Below are 11,461 nucleotides of genomic sequence, written 5' to 3'. Positions count from 1 at the left end.
AAGTGAATAGCATTAGGTATTCATTCGGGTGTTCAGGGCGCTCTTTTTCTGCTCACGGGCTATGATTTCCGTTTCTCCCGAAATGCTAATCAAGCCATCTGTTAGGGATTTGTTCAAATGTTGTAAATTTCGGGGGAAGTTAGAATAATATAGCATCATAAACCATTTTTTTGCTATATGTAAAAGTATCACTTTGATTTTTCAAAACATTTTCCCCACTCACGTATAGATCGATATAAGAAAACCTCTAAGGTTAATACTAAACCAAAAAAAAAGTTAACGCTACTCTTTAATGACTAAATAGACTCTTCTCAGATGTTCAAGGTCCATAAAAGGCGAATAAAAACCAACCTTTAAGAGTGATTATAAGAAAAGCAGGCCCCTTAAATGCAGATCATCTCAGTAAGCATCTCGAGTTTATTTTAAAAGGGCTAAAATAAAGGGTTTTAATTTCACACACAATAACGCGCGCACGTTTGAAAATCCAAAAGGGTTGAGTAGCTAGACTTTTATTTGTCTCTTTTGGACAATTTTTCCGCAGTAATTTCGAATTACCAGCAGTTTTAAGCGGTAAGGTTTGGCTTAAAATATGTATAGTTATTGTTCCCAAAGGAGCGCAAGGAGAGTCTTGTGCGCTTATACTTGATTGCTCTTTATATTCTGCAGAAGAACGAAAAAGGAATGGATTTACAATGCTTATTTTAAATGAGCAAGCCCCCTTAATTTTAAGGAGATCGACTTTCTTGACTTCAAAGAATTTCTTCGATTAAGAGCAACTTTAATTTAAGTATTTCAATTTTTTGTTAAATAATAAATTATACACAAAACAATTTTTTCAATAAATTTATTTGCCTAGAAGATTGGAAGGAATTATTCTAAGATTGCATATACTTAAATACTAAAGTTATATATGCTCTTTGGCAACATTGTGGATTATGCATTCCATGATTATATTATTTACTTTAAGATGTTTACTAATATCATAGAGTCTCGATCAACATATACTTTTACAAAACTACTGAAGAAAGTGGATATGTAAATTTATTTTGATTTTTTATAGGTTGCAACGCTAATGTTTTGCCAAAAATCACTGATCTCGTTCAATCAAGCATAATGTGACATAGCCAACTACTGAAACTTACAAGCCTTAATTAGGTTTACATTATGGAAGTTTATCTTGGGAATTTTTCTTTGGATTATAAACCTTGTATAGTGATGACATTTTTACTCGCACTTCCTAAGTTTCCATTTTTTTAAACAGTATTTATAGACTTTAATAATAGTAAAATCGGAAAATAATTTTGTAAAAAAAAAACAATCTAGTTTCAAATAAAATGTAGTCTGTTTATTTTATTATTTTTGGTTTAGTATTTTAATTTGGTTACATAAGTGGCCAATCCTTGCAACTATTACCAGCAGGCCGATACTATTCATATATAATATCTTATCTAATTAAATAGAGATCAGATATTTTCTGAATTATCGACAACCTATACTATACCGGATACTATAAAGCATCCAGAAGAAAGTTTAGCTGTAAGATTCATCAAAGCTTTAACGGTCAGCAAGCAAATAACTCTCAATCCTTGTTAAATATAATTTAAACCCTAAATTAAAGTTTTTTTTAAATTAAAGTCACTACAAGTTTATTAGATGCACCACTCCAGCCTCTGGTCATAAAGAGAATTTTTTAAAGATCCTCCGTGAATCTATTTTGGTTGTAGAGAAGAGTATCGTCTGACGACTAAACTACTTAAATATGCTACAACAAGGATCTGATATCGTTAACGTATAGAAAAATAACAATAAAATAGAGCTAAGACAGAACTTTGTGGTATATTTCAAATTTTACAGACTTTTACAAAAGATAAAAAAGATTTATGCATAACTTAAAGGCATATGATATCCATTTTTAAAAAAAATCCTTTTTTATATGATTTTTGTTAAATTAAAAAAACGTTTGCAAATAGTAATTAACTTTCCACCAAGTATCAATTAAAAATTGATTTTAAACAAATTACTTTACAATATTATATTAATATAAAACTTTTACAATTTGTATTAAATAAAATGTTTTCGTATGACTTAGTATAGCCTTAGTATAGATCAAACAAAAAAAGACGTAGAAATAAAAATTCACCCCGTCTTTATTCAGACTGGTGACCAATCATTACCAGTAAGGGTATTATGTTTGCCCAGAGCAAAGGAAAACGCTCTATGGCGATCTTAAATTGGGCCTAACGAATCCTATTGAGTATTTCGCTTATAGATCTGCCTAATCAATAAAATGGGGCTCCGATAGATCATCTTTGCAGAGACGGAGTTATATTAAAATACAATATAAACAGCAACTGGAAAGTATTTACCCACAAAGTTAGACGTTAATATTAAAATTATATTATTTATTTAATTACTAAAATCACCTTAGTCTGTCTTGAAGAAAAAACAAAACGAAATTACTGAATTTAATTACTCGTGATGCTATCCTTAGATAATACTTCAGGACCCAATTTAGTTCTGTTGTGAAACCCATATAACTGGAGTCTTCTAATTTATTTACAAGCATTTAATACAAACTGTTACTATACTATACAGTTGTAGGCGTTTTGTCCATGATCTTCTCACTAAAAATTAATTTATTTGTACTTAAAAGTACTGAAAGTTTGTCTATCATTATTAGATGAAAAATGTTAGTAAAGAGAGGCAATTTTCTAATATCGAGTTCTGAGTTTACATAAAAGTTCAGAATGTATGTTACTTAAAGATCTATATAGATAATTTATGATTTCTTCATCAGTAAATTTTTCTAACAAATACGTTCCTGTATTTCGATCTTACCCTTTTCCTTTAATGCCTAATGAAGCCACCACTCTATTGAATTTATCGGTGCCACCCTTCAATTATTATCAACTGTTATTTTTTGCCAAACCTTTGATTTTGTGTGGGGTGGATTAAAATGTTCAAATTTGCGGAAAAGACTTTCCCTTCTGCTCGTGTCATCTGTCGTTTCAGTTGATCAAATACCAAGCTATTTATTTTCGGATTTGAAGTTTTATTAGCTTGGCTAAAAAAGAAGAAATCGGCAGTTTATTGGTTTTATTGGCACATGCACCCATACATGTCACTCCAAGCAATGGCCAAATCACGATTAGTCAACGTATCTGAAAGTCTATTTAGTAAATAAAAAACAAACAATTAAAGACCGACGAAACAACCTTTATGAATAGAAGTCGAATATGTAGAATACAATTAAGTTGGGGGTCAAGCGATAAACGGAGATATCAAATTAAGATATTCTAATTAGAACGCCCTTGCCGATCCCCTCAAAGAGTCTGTCTTTATTTGTTTTTGTATGGATAACTAGGAAAGCAATTCACTAGCTGCTGCTTAAGCTATGTTGCCAATTATATTTGTAATTCTAGAACTATTAAATAAATGCCTTAACACATTTTTTAGAATTTAGTTTGCTGTCCTATACGAGCTTTTTGGCAGGAATGTGCAAACTTCCCATTACAAAATTATATTTATAAGAAATCGTATACATTTAGTAATACATTTTTTTTACTATTTTATGTTTATTAAATAAGACATATTCACAAAACAAAAATTTAAATCTGACAACAATGTCATAAGTATTTCGAGAAACACATTAAAACAATTCATGAGATGTGTAACTAGATTGTTCTGCAATGGGACAAATTAAGCAAGCAGATATTCCTGGAAAGGGGTAGCATTCCATTAAATTATTAAAATATAAGCATATCAGTTGAGCCGATCTTAACTGCCCCCGCGCCCAAGTCGCAGAGGGTAAGAGATACCACTGCCACTTTGCTGCTTTTAATTCTTGAGTACAACTGGTTTAAATGGAAATTATACTGTTGTCATTCGACTTTTTAAAGGTTTAAAAAAAATATACAAAAAATATGGTTTATTAAATTAAAATAAAAATAACGCAGAAGGTTTTTGAATTTTTATTTGGAAAAATAAATAAAAATTTTATAGGAAAAAATAACATATATTATGACTTCATTAAAAAGTTGTTGGTAGAGGTGATTTAAAAATGAATATGAAAGTTGCACAAAACCTCTAGTTTTTAAACTAAAAATTGTAAAAATTAGTCTTAGTCTAGCTTATCAAATTAAGGATATTGGATTAATATATTTCAGGTCATTACTATATGCAGGGTATTTCAAGTAAGTCTATCAACCTTAAATAATGGATATGACATGATTGGTATTTTGGTCATGATTACAACTATATGAGTTTGCAGCCTTGCTCTGCTGCCATTCTCGTTAATACGACAAGTTGACAAAAACTTTAAAAATATAACACAATAAATAAATAAGAAATGTACAAAACAAGTAATTCCATAATTACTTATACTGGACTCCTGTTCATTCAGTACGTACATACATACAGTGCATCCCAAAAGTTATGTCTAAATTCATTTAAAATTCAGGGGTGTGTTCGAAAATAAAACGCTCGGACCCGTCGATTTTTATTTCAAGTTGCGCATTTTTGTACGTGAAGTTTGTATATACAGGGTTGCTCAAAAATAAATTACAACCATCAACTTAAACGAAGTTGATGGTTGTGATAATTATTTTTTTTTAACAAAAATGTACAAGGTGCCCAAATTTGGACACTTTTGTAGGTTATCTCAGTTGTTATAGGAGATAGAGCCTTGCGGTTGTCGCATTACTATACTGCTCTTTTATGAACCGAAATATGCTATTGTCAAAAATTTGACAGCCGTCATAGTTTTTAATCTACAGAGTGATTTCGAAAATTTTGGAATTTTTTTGGTTCTGAACAATTACAGTAGTCAATGATGACAATGGTCTACTTTTAAAATAATGGGTAATATGTTTACTAAAATTGTCTCGTATTTGGCCATTTTAAAAAATAAGTGCATAGTGTTATATATATTTTAAAAGGAAAATATAAAGCGGATTTGTCCATTTAAAAATATACAGCGTGTTCCATTTAAAAAACCAGAAATTTATTTTTTACCTCAAAATCCTAAATTATAACAATAAGACAGATAACATAATCGTGTTCTACGGAAAAAACCTCTATCAAAACTATTGTTTACTTTTTTAAAGTTAAGTAATAAGGGAGATACAAATGAAGTTCCGAAATCCAAAATTGTCAAAATCACTTTGCAGATTAAAATGTATGACAGTTGTCAAAGATTTGACAGTTGTATATTTCGTTTTAAAAAGTAACAGAACCAAAATTGTTTCAACTTAATTTAAAAAATTAAAAAGAAATTATATTTTTTAATAAATTAATTACTATGTTTAGACGGAACCGTTAATGCGCATTAGCGAAATGCGAATTGAGATAAAACACATGCGTAGGCACATATAAACCGTATTCGCGTTTCTAATTCCATGTATACGAGAGAAGATCCAAATTCGCATTAATTGTCCGTGTTGCCAACTGACAAAAATTTGAAAACCGAGAGAAAAAATTATCCCTGTGATTTTGTTATGATGTTTTCGCAAAATTTAAAGAATTGTATTCTTGTATTAGATATATTTTTACTCAATCTCCTCAACCTAAGTAATTTATCAATAAATTATTTATGTTGGCAATAAAAAACCGCTAGTTAACGTCAGTGTTAAAACGTCTTAGAGAGTTCGGTTTTGAACAGTCGTAGTGTGCGCATCGCGGCTTGGTTAGCTCCCTCTTGACGGAGAAAGGCGTGAAAACCTTGACTGTGGAAATCGAATTCCACTAGCCAGTCAGAAAAGTCGTTGCTGCAATCGGAACTAGGCGCTGTGATTAAAGATTCCTATTAATCCAGACTTCTTGAGTTGACCTAAGACACGAGGGAAATGTGGCGGCCATATTTAATTAGTGCAGTTCGTCCAAAATCTTAAGACTTCGGAATTGAAAGAGACCGGTTATTTGTAAAACGAGTAGCAGCCTGAAGCGGTAAATTCAGTTCGACTGTGCCCGAAACAGAAGAGCCTGGTCCCACCCTACATAGCGAGGGTGTGAGGACAAATAAAAATAGCAGCCCCTCTCAACCCAGTACAAACTGGTTAAGGGAAACTGCAAAGAAAAAGAAGCCCTGCTGAAGTACAGAGAGACCCTGCTCAGCAGAGGTAACAGTACATGTTTAGAATAGCCCAAGTTGTTTAGACGAGAGGTCTACCAAGTGGTGGACAACCGAAACAGAAGAAGAGCCTCTTCTTAAAAGTAATTTAAAAACCGCTAATTCGCATTAATGTAACATGTAAACTTAATAAATGACAAACAAAATATGCCATCAACCTACATTTTGAACTAGCATTCGTACAAGGTGGCCTAAGAGGTATCATTCTATTTAACATGTGGGGTCTGATACCCCTTGGGGGATAGGTCGACTCATTTTTGAACAATTGATTACTTTCTTAAGATAAACAAAATACGTATTTAACGTCAGGATATTTTCTTTTTCACTTTTATACCGCTAAACAGTTTTTTTTTTCAAATTAAGGTCTAGGGTTAGTTTGTTTCAAAAAGAAATCTATAAAAAAAATTAAATAGGGCTAGGCTTCACCGTTTCGGAGAAGTTACAATTTGAATACATTTTTAAAGGCTGCAAAAGTCCTAGCCCAGTATTTTTGCGTTTTTCTGGAAATATTTTTTCAAGAGCACCAGCGAGTTTATTTTAGGTAGAGTTCACACCCTGTATATCCAATACGTAAAACATTTTTTCAAATAGACGTTTTGCGTTGAGGAGGTGTTAAATAAGTACACACTGTCGGAAAAAAAGTAGAGAAACTTTTTAAAATTCCTTATATTGCAAAAAACTTCAGTACTTAAATTACTATTTCCTAAAAATATTACTGCTCTTAACAAAGGCGTTTTTTTTCATCACTTTCCACATTCCTTTTATCAGTTTCTTATTTATAGTATGAATCCAAATATTTTAGGTTGGATATAAATATAAGGACATAATATAGGACAGAAACTCACATGGGAACTAACGAAATTTAGTATTTATTTTGCTTTACGTGAGATCTGTTAATAGTGTTTTGGTGAAGATGTCTCGCGGAAGATATTTGTCAGAAGAGTACAAGTGGACATAAGCAAAATGCTTAGTTTGCATAAATCTGTTGTAAGCAAAAATAATTTCTAATTTTAAAACCGAAATTCATTAAAAAGTATTAAAAAAAGTGGCCGTCAGGAAAAAAAAATGAAAAAATTGAAATGATCATAAAAAAATTGCCCAGTCTGATCCCCACAAATCGGCAAATAAAATTTTAAAATTCCCTGGTGTTAATGTTAGTTCTAAGACCATACAAAGACCTCTAAGGGAAGCAGGAATATTTAGTAGTAGAGCCTCTAAAAAACTGCTACTCGGCAGGAAAAACCAGCAGGCCCCACTCAACTGAGAACTGCCTTACTCTCAGCTTATTCCAATAAAACCTAATTTGTAAAAGTTTCTCTACTCTTGTGCGAGAGTGTATAGTTTTTTAAGTCCAGGTCATGAGTGTCGTATCTGAATTTAACTTTTATATTTTATTGTTGCTGCTGTGTAAATTTAAAATAAATAGAGTAACTATGGAAACGTCATGGAAGTTAGCAACAGAATCAGAAACGAAAATCAAATGTTTACAGTCGGCCAGATTAGTTCTGCACGCACTATATTTTTTTCCATATTTAAGGATTAAGTCTGATTTTAAACTTCTAAAATAAAGTTAAGGAATAACTATAATTACATACAAAGAAAAGGGGTGTAGATTTAATTTTTTTGCAGCATAACAGATCACAAGATCAAAAATCACAGTAATTGTTAAAAATTTTGTTGCATCTTTAAACTAGGTATATAAATAAAAGATAATAAAATACACGATATATCTCAGAAACACATGTTTTTTCAGTGGTTGAAGGGGAGTAAGCCACCCCCAAATAACTTGAAGATTGTAGTAATTAATAATAATTTTGTTACATCTTCAAACTTAGTGTATAATTACAAGATTATAAAATACAAACAAAATTATTACTAATTTCTATGATTTTTTAAGTTATTTGGGGGTGGCTTAGGCTTACACCCGTTCATCCCCTGAAAAAAACGTGTGTCTCTGAGATATATCATGTATTTTATTATCTTTCATTTATGCACCAAGTTTGAAGGTGTAGCAAAATTTTTAACAATTACTGTGTTTTTTTGATTATTTTACAAATTATTAATTTATTTATTGTTTATGCTGCAAAAAAAATAAATCTTTACCCCATTTCTTTATATGTAATTATTGTAAGTTTATTTTAGAAGTTTATAATCAGATTTATTCCTTAAATATGGAAAAAAAATATATTGCGTGCAGAACTTAACTGGCCGGCTGTAAAAATTTGATTTGCGTTTCCGATTCTATTGCAAACTTCCATGACGTACTATGGAATTCTGATATCTTCTGGTTATTTCTTACGTTCCTAAGAGATGTTATTAAAAAAAAAATTGTAGTTTCAAAGTTTGTTAGGCTTGACAAATGGATGTCTTTTTACTTTATAAGAAGTAAGTTATAAACTGGGACGAGTTCTAATGCATTAAAAAGGTCCATCGAAATAAACTATCTAAATAAGGGTATCGATTGGCGATTTTTGGAGCAAAACATACATTAATCGAGAAATGTCTGGTACGGGTCAGTGCCGTCCGTGACGAGGAAAAGAAAATATTTCCAGTTGGCGTTGTGCATAATATTTTCAACTTGTTGATAACTACGAACGGTCTGGACGTGGGCGTCGAAAAGAACGAATAGCCCGTCTGTATGCGCGTCGCGGCTTCGGGCTGCGTGACTTTCAGCCAACCCGGATGAGGGAATTCCGAGGCGAAACGCCCCCTCACCACCCCACTGCTGGTTAGAAATCCGTGCGATTCTTTTCGGTTATTAGTCACTCTTTGTGCACGGCGGCACGTCGGACGTGACAAGTGTGTGTACGGAACTGTAAATAATCCCGATAGTTTTACGTAAAACTCTTTCATTTTTTTCATCGGTGGTTTAAAATGTTCGGCGGTTTTTTTAAAGTTTATACGCGCGTCTGAGGTTCGTTTTTTGATAATACTTCATTCGGTTTGCAGTATTTAGTGTTGTCGTTGGTTGCAAACGAAGGTTTTTTTTTATACCCTGTATAGGCATGTCTTCCGTATAGTGTATAAAGGAATAATCCAGGAATATATAGCGTAGTGTACTTATTTTGGGGTTAGCTAAAAGGTTTTAAATATTGCTATAGAACATTTTACTGGTCTAGTGTATACACCTCTGATTCTTGTATCTTCTTGCCTATAATTTAAAGTATATACATATACTATATTATTAAGGCTTAAAATAACTCGTTTATGATAACAAGGAGCTAGAGGCAAGCTTAATAGATCATTCTATTTAATATGTGTTAAGCATAATCTTATAATGTATTTATTGCCTATTTCTTCTTATTGGCGTATTTTACGCCATTTATTTAAATTTTATTAGAGCTTGATATTTTTGCTTTTTTCTTTACTATTAAATTTTATTTTATATTGGAAATAGTTCTTATACCAGTAGTCGGACAGTTTTGTCAAATCTTACCTTTAATATAGAATTAAGGGTAAGATTTGACAAAAAAGATATTTTTTTAGCCACAAAATTAATTTAAAAAGAAATTCATGTTTGCAGGTCTCTATTTATCAGAAAAAAACTAAAATTAAAGATTTATGGATAATTTTTTTTTTTAAATATCGTTTTTACTACAAAAACGCATTTTTGCTAGTAATTGGACACTTAGGCTAAGTAATCGAGAAAACTAGTAGTGGGACAGAACGAGATTGTCATTTAAGACCAGGTCAGGAGTAGTAAAAAATTAATAGAAATTATACTTTATTAAAAATAATAATAAAAATAAAATTAAAGATATTACAATATATATTTAATTAAATAATTAATTTTATAAAAAAAAATCATTAATTAATAAAAAATTATTTAAAAATTAACACACAAAAAACATGAAAAGATAATATCCCCTAATTTACTATACATCAATACTTAAAATACGTATAACATTAAAAACTACTCTTTGAAATGAAAATATCATTCTCACATTTAATATAGGAACTCAAACTAGAATAGGTTCTAAATTTCGATATATTTTTTAACATTTTTAATTCGTTACAATAATGACATAAAAAATTCAATTCGGCAACTTCTGGTGGCCAAAAGTATGGAAACTTTTTTATTTGTATTTTTTTTTAAGAAACCAGGAACTATAATAAAGTTACTCATATTGTGATAAAGTATATATAATATATTACCTAACTTAACATATTAATTTGAAATTAAACGTATTATAAAAAGAAAATGAAATAAAATTAATATTTTCTTGGCCAAAAGTTTGGAAACTGAAGAAAGTTATTTTTATACATAAATTACATCTAAATCAAAATCTGCTAATATTTTGTGGCATATCCCTCCGAATTTATTACTTCTCTACATCTTCGTGAACATAGAATCGACAAGTCTTGTACAGTCTTCACTGGAAATGGCAGCCCACTCAGTTTGCAGTATTTCCCACAGTTGAACCCTGTTTGAAATCGAAATCTTCCTGTCCAAATGATCCCATAAATTCTCTATGGGATTCAGATCTGGGGACTGTGAAGGCCAATCCATTAAAGCAATGCTCTGTTCATTTATCCAGTTTTTCACAAATTGGGACTTTTGTTTAGGGTCGTTGTCTTGCTGAAACAACCATCTCAATGGCATTTCCTCCTCAGCATAAGACAACATGTTGTTCTCCAATATGTCTTTGTATAGAAAACGGTCCATTATTCCATCAATTTTAACCAGGGGCCAACACCTGATCGGGAGAAACAACCCCACACCATTACGCTTCCACCACCATGTTTTACCGTAGGCATTTGGTATTTGTGGCTGTACCTTGTACCTTTTGGTCGCCGGACATAACGTCTCCCGTCACTCCCCAATAATTGAAACTTACTTTCGTCACTAAACAGTACAGTATTCCAATTTTGGTGAGACCAGGTAAGATGATCTCGTGCAAATTTCAAGCGATCCTTTCTATTTTTCTTTGATATTAGTGGTTTCTTTACAGCAACTCTTCCAAAAAGCCCCACTTGATTTAGCCTTCTTCTCACCGTGCGAGCAGACACAGAAATCCCCATTTCACTCATTTCTCCAGAAATATCTATAGAAGTTTTCTTTGGGTCGTTCATCGATATTCTTTTCATTACCTTCATAGCCCTTTTGGACAACTTTCTTGGTCTTCCTTGCTTGTGGGCTACCGAAACATTTCCTCTCTCGTCAAATTTTTTAATTATTTTTGAAACAGTGCCTTTTACAATGTTTAAATTTTTACTTATTTCAATTTGTTTATAACCTTTCTGGTATAGTTCAACTATTTTACTTTTAATATCACTAGATAAGTATTTACACTTAGGCATGATGCCTGTCTTCACTCAAACAAAATCGTACCG

General features: G+C 31.5%; 1 protein-coding gene across 5 annotated transcripts in view; it reads left to right on the top strand.

The window, feature by feature from the left end:
- LOC126748742 (protein trachealess) overlaps positions 1-11,461 on the top strand; it is a 218,220-nt gene that overhangs the window by 159,615 nt on the left and 47,144 nt on the right. For 4 of the 5 annotated variants that reach the window (XM_050458165.1, XM_050458164.1, XM_050458162.1 and 1 more), the window contains exon 1: positions 8,902-9,041. The exons of the other annotated variant lie outside the window; for it this stretch is intronic. The gene's annotated coding sequence lies outside the window, so the exon portion shown is untranslated. Of the gene's footprint in view, positions 1-8,901; positions 9,042-11,461 lie in introns of those variants that run through there. 5 annotated transcript variants of the gene reach the window in all.

This window comes from Anthonomus grandis, chromosome 22 (assembly GCF_022605725.1).
Source record: "Anthonomus grandis grandis chromosome 22, icAntGran1.3, whole genome shotgun sequence".
NCBI classification, from domain to species: domain Eukaryota; kingdom Metazoa; phylum Arthropoda; class Insecta; order Coleoptera; family Curculionidae; genus Anthonomus; species Anthonomus grandis.
Note: the sequence above shows the minus strand (reverse complement) of the source record. Positions and strands in the feature narration are given on the sequence as shown.